An 18639-nucleotide genomic window follows, 5' to 3' on the forward strand; every position below is an offset into this window, starting at 1 on the left:
TTAGAAACAAGAGGGTAGATGTGCAGCAGAGCAGCGTGGGCAGCTGCACAGTCACAGTGTTCAGTAGAACAATTACGCACTCAAATGTGCTTGACACAATGGATGGGTGGATGGAGTGTGAGAAGAGTTGTATGAGCCCCCAGTAAAATGATTTTTAAAAAATTACGCGCAAAACTAAGAACTCACTGCACATAAAACAACTCACGTGTTTTACAAGAATGCATAAAAACTTGTGATACATATCAAATACATTAGGGAGCAAGTAGGAGGAGGAAATGGGGATAAATGAAAATAATTAATTAAAACAAAATTAAATCCCAGCCAAGAGAAGCCTTCCCTCCCCCTCCCATGTGAAGAGGACAATGAACTGAGATGAACACCACCCCCAAGGGCCATCCAGAGCTTAGCTAGTGCTGTGAAGAAAAGGTGGGGTTTTTGTTTCTTTGTTAGGGAAAAAAGCTACAGAAAAAAAACTTTTTCCCCCTTTTTAAAAAACAATCATGTTATTGGGGGTTCATACACCTCATCACAATCCATACATATGTGAATAGTGCAAAGCACATTTGTACATTTGTTGCCCTCATCATTCTCAAAACATTTGCTTTCCACTTAAGCCCTTGGCACAGCTCCTCATTTTCCCCCCTCCCTCCCTGCTCCCCTCTCCCTCATGAACCCTTGATAATTTATAAATTATTATTATTTTGTCATTATTTTTTCATATCTTACACTGTCTGACATCGCCCTTCACCCACTTTTCTGTTGTCCATTCCCCAGGGAGGAGGCTATATGTAGATTCTTATAATCGGTTCCCCTTTTCTACCCCACCCTCCCAGTATCAGGACTCTTGGCACCACTGGACCTGAAGGGATTATCTGTCCTGGATTCCCTGTGTTTCCAGTTCCTATCTGTACCAGTGTACATCCTCTGGTCTAGCCAGATTTGTAAAGTAGAATTGGGATCATGGTAGTCGGGGAGGAAGTATTTAGGAACTAGAGGAAAGTTGCATGTTTCATTGTTGCTACACCACACTGACTGACTTGTGAAAAAAAATACCTTTAAAATATGCTCTTATCTCAGTTTCCAGAACTGGCTCCACAATGTGTGCTTATTTCTCCCCCAGAAAAAAATGAAACCTGAAAAAAATAACAGCTATATTATGGCATAATTGACATGTGCTAAGCATCCCATTTAATTGTACCAGTTGTGACATGTTGGAACATGCATACTCCTGTAAGGCCCTCACCACCAGCCAGGGCCAATGCACCGCTTAGGCGCGGCAGGTATAGAACCAGGAGAACGTTAAGAGGCCCACAAAACATTTTCATTTCTCTTAATTTCAGAAAGAAAATATTTTTTTCAGATGGAAGAAAACATTTTTATGTGTAACATTAGTCCATCTCTATGCCAAGGCAGCCACCTTTTGTACTAATAGATCTAAAAGCATGTTTAACACATAAGAAGGACCCGACTAACCGAAGCCCTCAGATGTCCTTTGACACCCTTCACGCCTGGAACTGAACCCAGCTCTGCAGATCAGTTTTCAGCCAAGCAGTAGACAGGCCTATGGGGTGCATAGTAATGCCAGCGAGGAAGGTGCTCCTCTGTACAGATCTGCCTCTTCAGGGACCAAAGGGCAGCCTCAGCCCAAAGTCAAAGCTCAGAAGGCCTCCAAGTGTGGAAATAGGGAAGCCAGGGAGGAAGTGGGAAATGTAAGGCTTCATTGAGGAGACTGCAACCAATGGGTACAAATTGTTGGATGCAAAACTATTTTGCTGTGTAAATGGTAATCCAAATTACAATGGAATAAAACTTTGAAATATTTTAACATTATTATTTAATTATTTTATTGGGCACGTGTACAACTCAGCACAATCCATCCATCCATCGTGTCAAGCACATTTGTACATTTGTTGCCATTATCATTCTCAAAACATTTGCTTTGTACTTGAGCCCTTGGCATCAGCTTCTCATTTTCTCGTTGTTGTTTTTTAATGAAGGAAGAGGCCCACAAAGGTAAGAGTCTGGAGTAAATGAGAGTCATAATGGAGCCCTGCTACAAATCAGATTGTAAATATCCGTCAGCCCCCAAATATCATTGTTTTTTGGTCTGGTATTATATATTTTTTAATTTTTTAAAATTTAATATTATTTTTCATTAATGTTTTAAAACTTTCTTATAATCTAGTTTCATGTACCTCTTATTGTCATTTAAGTATGAAATAAACTACCTTTTGATATCCCAGTATTTTATCATTAAAACCGTGATGGGGGGAGGGGGGCAAGCAGTCATTAGCGCAGCGATCCAGTTGTTAGATTATTTGAATTCCACCACTGCATTTTTATATCTTCTTTGCTGATGTGTTTGTTCAAAGAGTTGCCCATTTTGTCGCTGGTGGTGTTTTGTTAGGTTGTGAGTATAATTTTCTAATTAAAAGAAAACCCTAATTAAAAGAGAACCAGTTGGGGAGAGATGGAGGGAAGGGGAAAGAATTGTCACGCTTCCTGACTGAGAACTGGGTGGCGAGCGACGGCGCAAGTCGAGGAGAGCAACGCCGGGCAGCGCCGTCTGGGGCGGGTGATGATCCGTCAATGCGAGCGTGACCTTGGCTCCGGAACCGCGTCCTTCGGCTTCTCGGACCCCCGGCTCATCGGAGAGCAACGCGAGGCAGCGTTGCGGTGCTGGCCGCACGGCCCGTGCAGACGGCTGCACCTGAACACCGGCCTGGGGCCGAGCCCTGCGAGGAGCGCCTGCTCGCGACCGCCAGGGCCCCAGGCGGCGGGGCGGGCTCACCAGTCTCACCGGTCCTGCCGGGACCCGCGGTGACCGGAGGAAGGGGAGAGGGAGAGGCAGAGGGAGAGCGAGGCGCGCGCCCCGGCCCTGGGCGGGCGCGAGTCTGCAGCTGCGGGCCGCTCCACCGCGCGGTGTGTGCTGCGGCTCTTCCACCCGCTCAGGCCCGGGCAGGGGGGTTAGGGTATCCTCGTGATCGTGGCGGGTTTTTCCAAAAGGCTGGAATACAACCGAAAGTTAGAGGTCAGAGAAATAAAAAGGAGCGCAACTTGCTGTTTCCGCCCGGTTTCGAACCGGGGACCTTTCGCGTGTGAGGCGAACGTGATAACCACTACACTACGGAAACCAGCTAGTGAGTGGCTGCTGGAAGACACCCCTTGAATACACAACCTATGATGCTGTCCTTGGCACATGATAAACGTGCCCAGACCAACGGACCTTAGCCTGGCAGCTCCTGGCAGGGAATCCCGGATACACCTCACGGTGAACACCATAGGGCCTACTCCAGAAACTTCCAGCACTCTCGGGGTTCCCGTCAGGATCGTTGCTTTTTAAACCCCCCAGGTTCATGGGGCAGGTTTGGTCGTGGTGGATGATCCCAATCATACAATCCCCTGGCCTAAACCTAAAACTTTCTTGGCTCGAAGCACCGGGTCCGCGAAGAGTCTGAGCACGCCCTGGGGATTAGCCTGTGCGCCCCGCCGTGGGAAGAGCAGTAACCACTGGCGGTAACAGGCCTGGCGGAGATAAGGAAAAGGATGCTGGAAACAAAATGAAAAAGGATCTTATATTGTCCTGCACGACATTGGGGGGTGGGGGGGTGGGAACGTTCACGTTCATTAGAATATTTAATTAAATTTTATTATGAGACGTCTTAATCCTGTTTTAAAGACAAAAATCTGAAGCTAAATAAAATTGATTTTCCTAAAACGGAACAGCCATTAACTCCAAGGAATACCCCGCAACTCTCGTGCTCTCAGCCATCGCTGTCTTAGGGGACCCCACCTTGCTGTCTGAGGCAGCAAAAGAATGAGATATAGAGACGCAGGAACTGTAGCGTCTGGAGTGAGAGAAAATGACTGGCATTGTCCAAATATCTCTACGGATGTAACCCAGGGTCCCAAATTACCTCTGGGGAAAAAAAACAAAACAAGAACAGCAAGGTCAAATGGCCTCATTTTAAGAGTGTCGAAGGTGAACTCATCTGGTGGGAAAAGGTGTACAGAGTCAGTGGGGAGGCCCTAGAACCCCACTGTGGGAAACGCCACAGTGAATGAAGAAGACAAACTTAGGAGGGGACAGTAGTACGGTTCTCATCACCCAGTGCTGCTGTAACAGCAGTGCCTCAAGCGGGTGGCTTTAACAAAGCTTCAAACTTGAGGAGGCTGCAAGTCCAAGTTCAGGGTGGCAGGTCTAGAGGAAGACTTTCTCTGTGTTGGCTCTGGAGGAAGGCTCTTATCTCTTCTGAGCTGATTCTGAGAGTGAGCTTGATGTGGCTTTGAGTCTCTCTTCCTGTCTCAGTTCAGCCAGATGGTTTAATCTCTCCCCGCCACCCCACCGCTCACTTAAATCGTTGTTTATTGGCAGTGAGCTGGAAAGGGCGATGGAGTTGGCATACACAGACAACACCGCACACCACTGTCACAAGGGCGGCGAGAATGAAAGGAAAGCGTGGTCTGGAGCCCAGGTGGTAGGTGGCCTCCCATCAAGAGGTGGGCATGGGAGGGGGCGGGAGAAGGCCTGGAGAGTTGAGGGGGCAGCCTCCACCACCTCCATTTAGTAGGTGTGGTTAGAGATGAAGAGGGACTCGCTGGCTGCAGCCCCAGCCTGACCGCTTGGAGTGTACTCTCCTTGGCAAGCGAGGCTGTTGGCCTGGGCTCCCTGGATGGACTCCTCCCAGGCTGCCTCCACGCTCTCCTTCTTGCCACCCCAGGCCTTCAGGGCAGGTGCCACAGGGCTCTCCCGTAGGAGAAGGTCGGGGCCCATGGCTTCAACAGGTGGCACTTGTTGCTGGACACCCCTCCTCTCTCTGGCTTCCAGACAGGAAGGTGACCCCAGTAACAGCAGTGCGGTACCAGCTGCCATGACTATCTCCTTGCGTGAAAATATCCGTGTGCAGACATGGCCAGGGGTGACCATCCTGGGCTTCAGCAAGGTGCCTTCCAGGTAGACGTGGTGGTCACTCAGGGCCTTGTAGACGGCAGCCAGCACCTTCTCAGTGTTATACTCAGTGTTATACTTCAGGGCATGGTCGCCATCGGGGAGGATCTCGGGTATCACAATGGGCATGATGCCATTCTGCTGGCAGGGGCTGGCATAATAGGCCAGCACATTGGCATTTTCCATGATGGTGAGGGCTGAAGGGGTATGCTCGCCGATCTTTAGCACACAGCTCCACTTGGCAAAGTCAACGCCATTTTCTTGTCCTGGCACAGTGTTCAGACAGCCTGCCAGCCCTTGGGTGGTGGTCTCACCATTTGTTCCTGTCAGGGTCACTACACCCTTGTCAACCTTGATGCCCAGATACTGCCCTTGGATTTGATAACGAGGGAAGGGGCGCCCATCGTCCACTTTCTGGTAGAGAGTCTCATGGAAAAGAAGGACGCCCTCAGTGCAGGGGTTCACCTGGTCATCAGCAGTCAGCAGCAGCTGCCCGTAGAAGCGGTGATTCTCTGTGGGGGAAATGCCAACCCCCCACAACTAATCGCGGGTTCGATAGGCATAATTGTACAGCAATAAGTAAAGATTATAGTAAATCCTAGAGAGCATGAGAGATAGAAGAGAGATTGAAATCATGGAGTCAGACACATTTCATGGTAGCATGCTCACCTCAGCCCCGCTTGGTGATCCACTTGGAGAGAGGGGGAGGGGAAGGAGGACAAGAGGAAAGGGAACAGGGGAGTAATGACAGGAGAGGCCAAGAGAGGAGCCCGAGAGAGCTCTTTATTGCTAACCAAGGTTTTTATATTCTCTGGGGACATGCAAGCCCCTAATTACAGGTGAAGACATACCTCACAGGAAAGGGTTGTGCTATAGATAATACAGTAATGGGAGGGGAGTGATATAGGGGTATCCATGCAATAGGAAGAGGTGGGTTTGGGGGATATACAGGTAACAAGATCAGCAGATCCTAGATTTAGGATGACAGCCTAACTTTGGATGTCACTGAGCAAGTTTAACCTGTTCTCTGGCTCACTATAGAAACCATTATCAGTAGGATGTACACCTTACCTACAGGAACCCAGCTAATGGTCACAAGCCTTAGGGAGAAGTAGCCTATTGTCCTTAACAGCAAGGAGGAGGGCCTACCTGTGGTGGCACCAGACAGTAGTCTGGCAGCTGACTGCCTTCAGGGAAGAAACTTGACAATCATTTACCATTAGCTGCAAGCAGTGTCCTAAGTTTAACATATATTTGGGGGAGACGACTTGGGAGAAGTCTTTCTGTTTCCCACAATTCTCTTCGGTGTTCTCTATCCCAATGGACAGCAGTCGCTTTGCAATACTTCCGGTGGACTCATCTGCAGTCAGGAGGCCCTTGCCCAGAGCCACAACTCAATGGGCAATGTCCCACAGCTCCTTCTGCTCTGGGGTGAGCACTGGTTGTGGGTAGGGCATGGTGCAAGTTCCTCCCTGGAGGTTGAAGGAGTGGCAGCCAGCCTAATCATCTAATCTTTTTATATCTCAAAAGAGATCAGCTCAAAACTAATCCTGCCTCAATTAACTTAACAGAAACAACCCATTCCCAACCACTGGCATAGAGGTTAGGACTGAAAATACATATTTTGTTTTTATATGTGAATTTAATTGTTATGGTTTTAACAGTTTTATTGACATATAGTTCACATACAATTCAATGGTTTAATCATATTTAATCAATTTTAGAAAAATTTCTTTTTTCTTGTACTCATTATTATCAGCTTCCCATTTCCCCCAACCTCCATTGCCCTACCCCTAGGAAATTACTAATTCAGCTACTGTCTCTATAAATTTACCTATAAAACACATATTTCGCCAGGGGGTAGGGGTGGATGGGACAGAATTCAACCCCTAACAAGTACAAATAGCAGGAATTAGGATTAAGCTGCTGGAAGGCTCTTGCATTGCTTAAGAAGTGACAAACACACTGATTTGATTAGACTGCAGTGAAGTAAGGATGTACTGTATAGAGTAACAAGAAGAAAAATTAAAGATGTCATTCAAAGCTAAATAAACCACATGCTGCTATTGAAAGGATTTTGACTCATAATAAGCATATTTGACAGCCTAGAACTGTTCCTTTGAGTTTCCAGGACTTTAAATCTTTATGGTGTGTGGGGGGGGGGGAGGGAAAGAAATAAATAGCTGATATCAGGGGCTCAAGTAGGAAGAGAATGCTTTGAAAATGATGATTGTGGCATATGTGCCAATGTTCTTGACACACTGGATGAATGTATGGATTGTGATAAGAGATGTCAGAGCCCCCAATAAAAGTATTTTAAAAAAATCTTTATGGCTCACTCTGTCACCAGGACTCCTTAAAGGGTAACTAGGGAGATACAATTGAGTAACCAAAAAATCAACATAAGCTATGACAGGAGAGTAGTAGTAAAGAACATATGGAGCAAATAGAAAACCAACAGCAAGATGTAAGGCTTAACCATATGAATATTTACATTAATAGCATATAGATGAAAAATAGCATATAAATGATATTTAAGTTTTTTAAACCCCAAGTTGTCAGACTGAGCCAAACAAAACAAACTCAGAACCAACTTTATGTTGCTTATAGTCACTTTAAGTGTTAAGACACAAATTAGTTGAGAGTAAAAAGAGAAAATGATACATCATGCAAATAAAATTCACTGCCATCAAATCAATGCTGACTCATAGTGACTGTCATTGGGTTTCTGAGAGTGTAACTGTTTACATGAGTAGAAAACTCAATCTTTCTCCCTCCGAGCTGTTGGTGGTCTTGAACTGCCAACCATGCAGGTCCAAGGCCAACACATAACCACTACACCACCAAGACTCCTGATGTCATGCAAGAACTAGCCTAAAAAAAAAGCTAGTGGGACAATGTCAATGTCAAGCAAATTCTCTGGAGATATCTACTAAATCTAAACATGTATCTAATCTATGACCTAATAATTCCATTCCTGGGCATATATCCAAGAGAAACAAGTGCACATACATGTATCTAATCTATGGCCTAATAATTCCATTCCTGGGCATATATCCAAGAGAAACAAGTGCACATACATGTATCTAATCTATGACCTAATAATTCCATTCCTGGGCATATATCCAAGAGAAATAAGTGCACATACATGTATCTAATCTATGACCTAATAATTCCATTCCTGGGCATATATCCAAGAGAAACAAGTGCACATACATGTATCTAATCTATGACCTAATAATTCCATTCCTGGGCATATATCCAAGAGAAACAAGTGCATATGATGACTCCAGGAACATACAGAATCCCAAGTGAAATGCTGATACAGAACTGGAAGCACTCACTCATCTATGGCAAGAAATTTGGAAGACAGCTACTTGGTCACCAAACTGGAAGAGACCCATATTTGATTCTATTCCAAAGAAACACACGCCAAACAGAACGCAGAAATTATCTAGCATTATCAATACTGTCACATGCAAGTGACATTTTGTTGAAGATCATTCAACAGTGGTTGCAGCAGTCCATCACCAAGAAGCCACCGGAAATTCAAGCTCTGTTCATCAGAGAACCGGGAACCAGGACGATCACTGCGATCACCATCAGAAGGATCATGGTTGAAGGCAGAGAAGACCAGAACGACATTTCCTGAGTTTCATTGACTGTGCAAAGGCACTTGACTGTGTGGATCATAACAAACTATGGACAACACTCTAAACAATGAACATTCCAGAACACTTCATTGTGTTGCGACATGGACCAAAGAGCAGTCCTTCCAACAGAACAAGGGCATAATGAGTGGCTTAAAATCAGGAAAGTGTACACCAGCATTTCCCCTTATTCAGTCTTTATGATGAGCAAATAATCTGAGAAGTCAGTCTATAAAAATTCAGCATCAAGATTGGTGGAAGACTTAGCAGCATGTGATATGCAAATGATACAATCTTGATTGCTAAAAATTAGAAAGACTTAATGCACTTGCTGATGAAAATCCAAGACTATGGGCTTCAGGAATGCATTTCAATATAAGGAAAACCGAAATCTGAGTTAGTCCAGGGTGACTAGAGAAACAAATCCAGTGACACTCGTGTATGTATAAGAAAGAGTTTTTGCTAAAAAATAAATAAAAATGCCAAACAAAAGAAGAAAGAGTTTCATATCAAGAAGTAATGGCATATTGAGGAAGTATCCCAGCCCAGTCCAACTCAAGTCCATAAGTCCAATCCTAGTCCACAAGCCCCCTTCAGACTCACGCAGCCACATGCAGTGACGTGACATGCAGGAAGATGACAGGCTGGTGAGTGCAGAGTGGTGTGGATCCAAAGTCAGTGGGAAATGGCAGGGCCGCTGCAGCTCTCAGGGTTAGTAGTAGAATTCAAGAAAGCAGGAAGGCGAAGGGGCAGAGAAGGAGTCCCAGCGTCCTCCTCATGAGAAGACCACACTCCCAAGTAGGCACCTGATTAACAGGCTGCATTCACCCCTACACTTTCAAACATCTTCAAGTTGACATAAAATCAGCTAACTACCACAAATCCTCAAAACTGGACCAACAGTTAACATCATGATAAATGGAGAAAGGACAGGATTTGTCAAAGACTTAATCTTGTTTTAATTCACAGTCATTGCTCATGTAAGCAGCAGTCTTGGTATCATTAAGCAGATGTGCTGCAGAAGACTTCTTTAAAGTGTTGAAGAGCAAGGATGTTATGTTGAGGGCTAAGTACACCTGACCCAAGTATTCGTATTTCCCACAGTCCCATAGGCATGTGAAACTTGGACAGTGATGAAGTGTAGGAAACAGAAAGATTTCTCCCAAGTTGTCTCCCCCAAATATATGCCAAAATTAGTTGCTTGCTACAATCATGTGGCAAATGACTACACTTGGAGGTCAATGAAAGTAGGTCAGGGATTATTCTCCCTAAGGGTTATCAGCCACCCAGAGTAAGCAGACACCACTGTTTATCCCACAAGTAGGGCCCACTCCCTTCTGATAAGGATAATAGTAGATTTTTTCCCTGAAGGAGAGCCCATGGAGGTCAAGCCCACTCAAGGGTGACCAAGGTTAGGCTGCCATCTTGAGTCTAAGGTCTGCCTTTCTTGTCACATGTACGCCCTTAGTCCCTCCCCTTCCTATCATGTGTATACCCCCAGCTCATCCCCTTCCTGTTACGCTTATGCCCATGGTATATCCCCCTCTGGTTGCTTGTATTGCCTACTATACAGCCCCTGTGGTTACTTGTAATCACACCCCCTAAAGAGATATAAGCCTTGGTTATCAATACATGGCTCTCTCGCTCCAGTCCTTTCCTGCCCACCCATCTTCCATCTCCATGTGGACCACCAAGCGGGGCTGAGGGGAGCATGCTACCAGGAAATGTGTCTGACTCCATTATTTTTCTCTCTCTTCTACTTCTCCTTATTCTTAATGACTTTACTATAATCTTTACTTATCGCTGTATAATTGTGCCTACCGGACATGTGATCATTTGTTAGGGGCTCTCTCCCCTGACAAATAAGTAGGACCACAGAAGAGTTGATGCATTCTAATTATGATGCTGGTGAAGAACATTGAAAGTACCACGGGCCACCAGAAGAACCAACAAATCTGTCTCAGAAGAAGAACAGCCAGATGCTCTTTAGATGCAAGGATGGCAAGCCTCACATACTTTGGACATCTTGTCAGGAGAGACAGTGCCCTGGAGAAGAGCATGATGTTTGGGCGTCAAAAGAGAGGCAGACCCTCAGCCAGATGGAATTCAGCAAGCGGCTGCACCAATGGGCTCGAGCACAGGGACAATGGTGAGGATGGCGCATGTAGGGGACTGCGTGTCCCCTACCCTGGATGTAAGCCATGTACGACCTTTATGAATTCACTCTGAGTTTCCTGCCATACAAACTGCCCTGTGATTTTACTGCCTTTGTTTCATTTCCCGACAGAGGGTGGCTGCCTTGACCCTTGCTAGGATTGGTGCTCTTTCACTAGCAGCTGCTATGTTCATTGGTCAATACATGACTGGTGGCATTTCCCCCCAGGCACCTGGTATGCTTCATTAGCATACTTACCTGTTTGATCAGTTGCCCGCCACTTCTTTCTTATTTAGGAGATGCACGACTATTGGCTACCTCAGCTGTACCCTATTTTACATGTGATGTAATGGTGCCCGCCCTTCGCTGGCTATTTAAACCTCTGCTCTCAGCTCAATAAACGAGGCTTGATCAGATTCCTGTCTTGCCTCCATCTCTCCGCGCCCTTGCCCATCTTCATTCCCAGTCCCTCTTTCAGGTACCCACGTTGTTGATGTCCCGCGGGACCGGACAGGTGCAGGACAGAGCAGTGTTTCCACTTGTCGTTCTTCGGGTGCCTAGGGCTCTGAAAGTACTTGGCAGCACCTACCAACAAATCTTTGGTAAAGCAAGAAAGAGGAAGACCCTCGACAAGATGGATCGACACAGAGGCTGCATCAGTGGACTCGGACATAAGAACAACTGTGAGGATGGAGCAGGACCAGGCAGTGTTTCCTTCTGTCATATCAGGGTCACTGTGGGTCAAACAGACGTGACAGCACCTAACAACAACATCAAGTCTTAAGGGGAGCAGATCTCCAGGCCTTTGTTCCTGAATGATGGGCTGGTGGGTTCCAGCCGTGGACTGGTCAGGCACAACAACCAAGGCCCCATTTTCACCGCATGGAGATAGTCTCTGAATCCCTTGCACTTTACAGCGTCCAGAGAACACACGTACACTGTGGGGAAAAAAGATTTCTCCCAAATCGTCTCCCCCAAATATGTTAGGCCCCACTCTCTGCTGTTAAGAATAATGGGCTACTTCTCCCTAAAGACTTGCAACCATTAGCTTGTTCCTGTAGGTTGGGTTTACACCCTACTGATGGCTTCTACAGTGAGCCAGAAAACAGGTCAAACCTGCTCAGTGACATCCAAAGTTAGGCTGCCATCCTGAATCTAGGATCTGCCCCTTCTTGTCACATGTATACCCCCAATCCCTCCTCTTCCTATTGCGTGTATATCTCTAGATTGTCCCCCTCTCATTGCTGTATTATCTATAGCACAACCCTTTCCTGTGATGTATGTCTTTACCTGTAAGTGGGCTTGCACTTCCCAAAGGTATACAGGCCTGGGTTAGCAATAAAGATCTCTCTCTGGCTCTCCTCCCTTGGCCTCTGGTCGGCTTCCCCTTCCTCTCTCCCTTCCTTGCTCCCCTGTTCCCTTTCCCCTTGTCTGCTTCCCCTCCCCCTGGTTCCACGTGGACCACCAAGTCAGGCTGAGGTGAGCATGCTACCATGAAATGTGTCTGACTCCATTATTTCTGTCTCTCTTCTATCTCTCATGCTCTTTATGACTTTACTAAAATATTTAATTATTATCGCTGTACAATTGCACCTACCAGACCCGTGATGATGTGTTAGGGGCTGGTTTACCCTGACAATACCCGACCACAGAACTCTTGGCACATCCCAATGATATCTTTGCTACTTGTTGCAGAAGATATTAGTCAACTTTCCTTGATCTGGGGTGGGAGTTAGATGAACAAACTGTAAGGTATTTAACACACACAACCAACACTCCTCTTTAAGTGTTAAAAAGCAAGGATGATGCAAAACAAGGATGTAACTTTGAGGGCTCAGGAGCACCTGACCAAAGCCATGGTACTTTCCATGGCCTCAGATGAATGTGAAAGTTGGATATTGAATAAGGAAGACTGAAAAACGGATGCATTTGAACTATCCTGCTGACAAAGGATATTGAAAGTACTATGGGCAAGATATGACCAAATAATTTATAAATTATCAAGGGCTCATGAGGGAGGGGGGACCTGGGAGAGAGGGGGAAAAAAGAGGACCTGATGCAAAGGGATCAAGTGGAGAGCAAATGCTTTGAAAATGATGAGGGCAAAGAATGTACAGATGTGCTTTACACAATTGATGTATGTATGGATTGTGATAAAGGTTGTATGAGTCCCTAATAAATTGTCTGAAAAAAAGAAAGGAAAAAAGTACTACAAACAAAGTAGTTTTGGAAGAATTATGGCAAGACTTAGTCTCATATACTTCAGACATGTTGTCAGGAGAAAGCAGCCCCTGCAGAAGGACATCACACATGGTAAGGTAGAGGGGCAGCAGAAAAGAGGTCAAGAAGGACTGACACCGTGGCTATGGCATGAGGCTCAGTGAGAAGAATAATTCTGAGGACGGCAGAGGAGGGGCAGTGTTTCCCTCTGTTGCCCATGGGGTTTCTGGTGTGGGAAACTCACACTGAGGGAAATATGATGAGGACTATATTCCTTAGCTTATAATAGAGGGGATCTGGAGAGCTAGTATTCCATGGTAGGAAAGCCTCCACTTGGTTAAGTTAGAGATAAAGTCCAAGTACATTATCCTGCTATATAGTTCCCACAGATTCTCCCCTAACAGCTGTGCTGCCTTAAAGTGAGCACGTGGTTGATTCTGTCTCCCTACAGAGGCAGACATGATCCTTTTGTTCTCTCTCCCCTCCGTGTCATCTGTGGTAGTCACCTAGCCTGAAGTCAATTTCAGGATTAAGATTGGAGGGGTGGAGTCTAGGCTGACCATCTGGAGATAGCCAATGAGACTTCTGTGTGGGCATGGCCTTCTCCTGAGAATTCTGGGAAATCTGGTACTTCCTTCTTGGAGGTGGAAGACACCTCTCTCTCTCTGTCACTCCCAGGGAGACATTGTAGAAGACAAGCCACATGGATGCAACCACACCGCAGAAGCCGGAAAAGCCACAGAGAGACCCCTGCCAGCACTGAGACTTTCTACCCACTGGCCTGTGATCTTCTGCATTTGGCATCATTGCATGTGTTTTGTGAGTCTGAAGAGGAGTTTATAGATTGATATCAGAAATATGGGCTAATATCAGATTTATGGACTTGATCTGGACTGGGTTTGGATGTTTTATCAATGTTCAATTGCTCTTATATAAATCTCTTTCTTATACATATATGTGTGTCCATGGATTTGTTTCTCTACTCTACAGAGACTAACACGTCACCCAACCTCCCTCATACCTTCCATCAAGGCAGGTATTAGGTTTCCTCACCTGTGAGCTCAGGGACCTTGATGCGGATGCCACCCACCTTGTGATGCATGCAACTACTGAATATACATATCTTATGGTTACCTATAAATGCCTGAAATGAGCATGCTACTATGAAATTTGTCTGCCTCCATTATTTCAATCTCTCTTCTATCTCTTATTCTCTATAACTTTACTATAATATTGGCTTATTAGTGCTGTACAATTGCACTTACCAGACCTGTGATGATATATTAAGGCAGGTTCTCCTGACACACTACCATGCTACAGGAACATTACCTGTCACGTGAATGCCAGACCATTCCCTGCCATTGGACACTTCTCATCATTTGCCATTTACGCTTATCATTGCCCAGGCTCACAAAATATGACACCATCCTTTATTGACCTTACTAAGAAAGTCCCCCCCCCAAAAAAAAGAGGAAGAAAGAAAGTGCCATGCACACAGCCAAATTCAAGGTAAACACGCCACCGACTGGCACCCTCAAGTCCAGATAGGAGAGTGGAGGTCATTGAATGCGGGAGTAAGTGAGCTTCTGGGTTCCACCGCCACAAGCCATCCTCCACCGAAAAGGGAGTCTGCACACGAGTGTGTGTGTGTGTGTGTGTGTGAGTGTGTGAGCGCGCGCGCGCTTCTAAGGATCAGAGCCCTACCCGCCTCCTGAGAGAGCCCTCCTGCCCAAGAAACCCCCTGAGGTGCAGGGCCGCTCTTCCATTCCAGGGGCCGCGGGCTCTCAGAATCCACTCCACCGCACTGGCCTTCCAAAACCTCTGTCTCTGAACCCGGGGAATGGCCATGCAAAGCCCCGGTGCCCTGGGCTCTGATCCCCATGCCCACCCTCAGGGGAGGATGCACTTTGGAGACGTGTGTGACGTCAATGAGCCAGTCAGGCAGCAGGAAACGCGTGGTTCGGCTGGCCCCTGGCAGGAGCTTTGCCCGCTGTGAAGCTTGCCCCAGCATGCTACCCTGTCTGTCAGACCGCAGGGTTCTGCACTCGCAAAAGGCTGTAGGGATCCCTTGGACCTCAGGTGTATTTTCACACAAGTAGACACAGATGGGACAACAGAGACACAGAGGTAGGTCTGTGGGTGAGATCGCCGCCCCCAACCCCCCCTAAACCCTTCCCCCCCCCTCAGCCCCCTCCGCCCCATCACGGCCCCAACCCCCTTCGGGAAATGGGATTGCCAAAGGAAACCACCTTGGAGCAACCATGAGACTGTCTCTACAGAGCTGGCTACAGGCGTTGGGACCGCACGGTGGCAGTGTGTTCGGACTCGTGCCAGGATCCCCAGTTAGACAGGAATGGGAGAAACACGTCGTCCGTCCGCTGAGTAAGGCCGAGGGACAGTCTGGAGGAGGGCAAGAAGGGTGCTCTGGGCAACGTTCTCTCTAGGTGGACAGCTGTGTGGGCAGTGCTCAGGGGATGTGGTGAGAATGATGAGGAAAGGTGAGTGCTGGCACCCTCTCCCACCCAACAGTCCCCGGCTCCCTGACACCCCTCCCCAAGCCACCTGTAGACCAGTGTCCCCAGACACCTGCTTCCTCTCCTTGCACGCCCCACAATCGCGACCTACATACACCCTGTCTGCCACTGACGGATCAAATTCCCCATCATCCTTCTTTTGTCCCCAAATCCCAAAACCTCCCGCCACCACCACCACCACCACCACCACCACCACCACCACCACCACCACCACCACCACCACCACCGCTGCCACCGCAGCAGCCAACACTTCCCCACCCACACCCCCAAGCGCTCAAAAGCTAACTCACTCACTCACTCACTCACTCACTCACTCACTCACTCACTCACTCACTCACTCACTCACTCACACCCTCCCCAGCCTTCCACCATCCTTCCTCCCAACTGGCGGCGTCCACGCGTCCCAGGTGGGCCACCTTGGGCTCCTGAATCTTTCTCCCTCGCTAGCGTTGTCCTGCTGGCGCAAGCGCTGGCAGTGATCGTCGAGGGAACGCGCAGGGAGGTCAGCCTGGCGCGTGGTGTTGAGGGCTGAGCGGGCGGATCCTGAGAGCATAGGCACCGGGGCCGGGGACCGTAGCAGGTGCGCCCGTGCGTGGCCTTGCCGGCGGCAGGGCCCGTGAAGTGGCTCAAGGTAGCCAGCGTTGGCGAGAGTAAAAGAGTGGTAGGTTGAGCGAGTGGCAAGTGTGTGTGGGGGCAGCGCCAGGCAGAAGAAAAGCTTCCCTGACCGGGAATCGAACCCGGGCCGCGGCGGTGAGAGCGCCGAATCCTAACCACTAGACCACCAGGGAGCGTGGGAGCGCCTGTCCCGTCCATGCCACCTGCACTCGGAGCCCGCGCACCCATGGGCGCCCTGGCCAGCGGCCTCCCCGCCACAAGAGCACGGTGCCCTCTCCGACTTGGAGGCAGCTCCCCCAAAACACTGCGCGCCCGCCGCCTTCCCACGCAACTGGCGCGGGCAGAGCCACAGACCCAAGCTGCTCCCACATGCAACGCACTCACACCTGGCACGGAGGCCCCTGGGCTTCCCCGCAAAAGGTCGACCTACTGCGTTGGCCGGGAATCGAACCCGGGTCAACTGCTTGGAAGGCAGCTATGCTCACCACTATACCACCAACGCGGCACAGCCCGGGCTCCACCAACACCACGGCCAGCAGGCTCCCCGCCGCCAGCGGCAGCTGCTACTACCGCCGTCGCTACCGCCGCTCGCGCCTCGGCAGCCGCCGCCCGGCGCAGCCCTGTCCTTCCTGGACGCCAGGCGCCGTGCCACCCGCAGCGGCCGCTCGGGCCAGCCAAGCCCCGCTGCTCGCTCTCGCGGACCTAGCGCGCGCCCGGCCCCGGCCCCGGCCCCGGCCCCGGCCGCGGCCGCTGGGGGCGCCCGACCGGGCTCTCGCTGCCGCGACGCCGCAGCCCCGCGCACCCCCGCACCCGAGGCGCCCGACACCCCGACTTGGAGCGCCGGGTTTCTCCAAGGCCCTCCCTGCCTTCGGCGTCGGCTCGCGCCAGTTCCGCGGGCCTCAGCCAGGGCACAGGCGGCACTCAGGAGCAGCAGGAGGGTGATGCCCACCAGGGGGATCCCCCTACCTGCCCTGGCACCTGCGTGTGGGACTCCCTGCGAGGCCCGCGGCCAGCCTGAGCCGGATGGAGGCAGACACAGCTTTGGGACGGGCCGCTGGCCAGGCGCTTCGGACGCCAGAGAAAGAAGGCTGCTGTGGCGGGCGGGCGCGCGACTGGGCACCAGGAAGAAGGGCAGGGGAGCTGCGGCCGGAGGGTGGGCAGGCCAGGCGGGCGGCTTGGCAAGAACGGCTGGCGGGCGCCGGCCACTGGGCCTGCCTGAGAGCGGGGACCGGGTGGGCTGGTGGGTGGCCGTGGCAGAGTCCCAAAAAAAGGGACTGTGCCTCCCCGTCGGGGAATCGAACCCCGGTCTCCCGCGTGACAGGCGGGGATACTCACCACTATACTAATGAGGACGGCGGCTGCCGTCTGGGTGCCAGACCTCTCTCCGGCCGCCACCGCCACCGCCACCGCCACCGCCACCGCCGACGCCCACCCAGACGCCGTCGCTGCGCCCCCACGCCCAACACTGCTCCTCCCCCTTGGCCCACTGGCTCGCCGCGCAGAGTCCTCAACCCGCACCTCGCCCCGCACCAGCCCGACCCGCTTGCGACGCTCGCCGCGAGACACAGCCTCTCGTGCCGACTGGCGCCCGCCTCAACCCGCTGCCTGGGGCCTCCAGGGCGAGCGCCAGTGCCAGCGCGCGCGCCCGCCCGCCCGTCGCTCCGGCAGAGAGGCCCGGCGGCCCCCACTCCCGCGCGCAGGCCACAGGTGGCAGCCAGAGGAGGAGGACCAGTTTGGAGCGCAAGCCCAGCTGAGCGAGGAGAGTGCCTCGGTGCAGGATGCGGCGTCGGGGGCGGGCCCCAGCAGCCCGTCAACCCAAAGGCAGCGCACCTGGAGGCGCTGGGCCCGGGCTCAAGCACGTCGCCTGCTCCGCTGGCCACGTTCTGGCTCAGCTCCAGTGCTGGCGCCCCAGCCCAGCTTCCTTGGTGCCGCCACTCGGGCCGCCCAGGAGCGGCACCCGTGTGGGCCCCCTGGCCGAGCCAGGCGGCCGTGGGCGCTTGGGGCGAGCCGTCAGGATGGCCGAGCGGTCTAAGGCGCTGCGTTCAGGTCGCAGTCTCCCCTGGAGGCGTGGGTTCGAATCCCACTCCTGACACAGCAGCCTTTTTGGCAACAACAAACAGCCTGGACCCACCCGCCGCACACACACCCCTCTCCGGGCCGGCAGGCCACTGGCGCTCCTTGCGCCTCTCCAGCCGCCAGCGCCGGCCACGGGCGGGTCTCGCCGCCCCATCTGCACAGCGCTGACAGATGTGCTCCTACTGCAGCTCCCGCACACCTTCAATCCTCTGGCTTGGACAACCACAGGCCCCTCCAGGACCCCAGCCCCACCCCCACCCCCGCGGGCGCCACACGCCACCTTCAGCCGGGGAGCCTCAGCCGGGGATCCTTAGCAAGGGTCCACGCAGAGCGCTCGGCCCCGCAGCGCTCGCCACCCGATCCCACGGGATCGCACAGCCCCAGTGCGCGCGTGGGCCGGACCTCACTCGCCCGGCTCACGCGCGGGCTGGGGCCTTTCTT

At 50.7% G+C, this 18639-nt stretch overlaps 3 non-coding genes and 1 pseudogene across 3 annotated transcripts; all 4 read right to left on the minus strand.

The window, feature by feature from the left end:
• Positions 1-3061: 3061 nt before the first annotated feature.
• On the minus strand, positions 3062-3134 carry TRNAV-CAC (transfer RNA valine (anticodon CAC)). The gene has a single exon. It is a non-coding gene; the product is annotated as a tRNA-Val (tRNA).
• A 1430-nt stretch (positions 3135-4564) lies between these two features.
• LOC142437172 (fructose-bisphosphate aldolase A-like) lies at positions 4565-6405 on the minus strand (annotated as a pseudogene).
• A 9818-nt stretch (positions 6406-16223) lies between these two features.
• Positions 16224-16295, minus strand: TRNAE-CUC (transfer RNA glutamic acid (anticodon CUC)). Its single transcript has one exon. It is a non-coding gene; the product is annotated as a tRNA-Glu (tRNA).
• Positions 16296-16552: 257 nt separating this feature from the next.
• On the minus strand, positions 16553-16624 carry TRNAG-UCC (transfer RNA glycine (anticodon UCC)). The gene has a single exon. It is a non-coding gene; the product is annotated as a tRNA-Gly (tRNA).
• Positions 16625-18639: the final 2015 nt, after the last annotated feature.

The sequence above is a fragment of the Tenrec ecaudatus genome, chromosome 1, assembly GCF_050624435.1.
Source record: "Tenrec ecaudatus isolate mTenEca1 chromosome 1, mTenEca1.hap1, whole genome shotgun sequence".
NCBI classification, from domain to species: domain Eukaryota; kingdom Metazoa; phylum Chordata; class Mammalia; order Afrosoricida; family Tenrecidae; genus Tenrec; species Tenrec ecaudatus.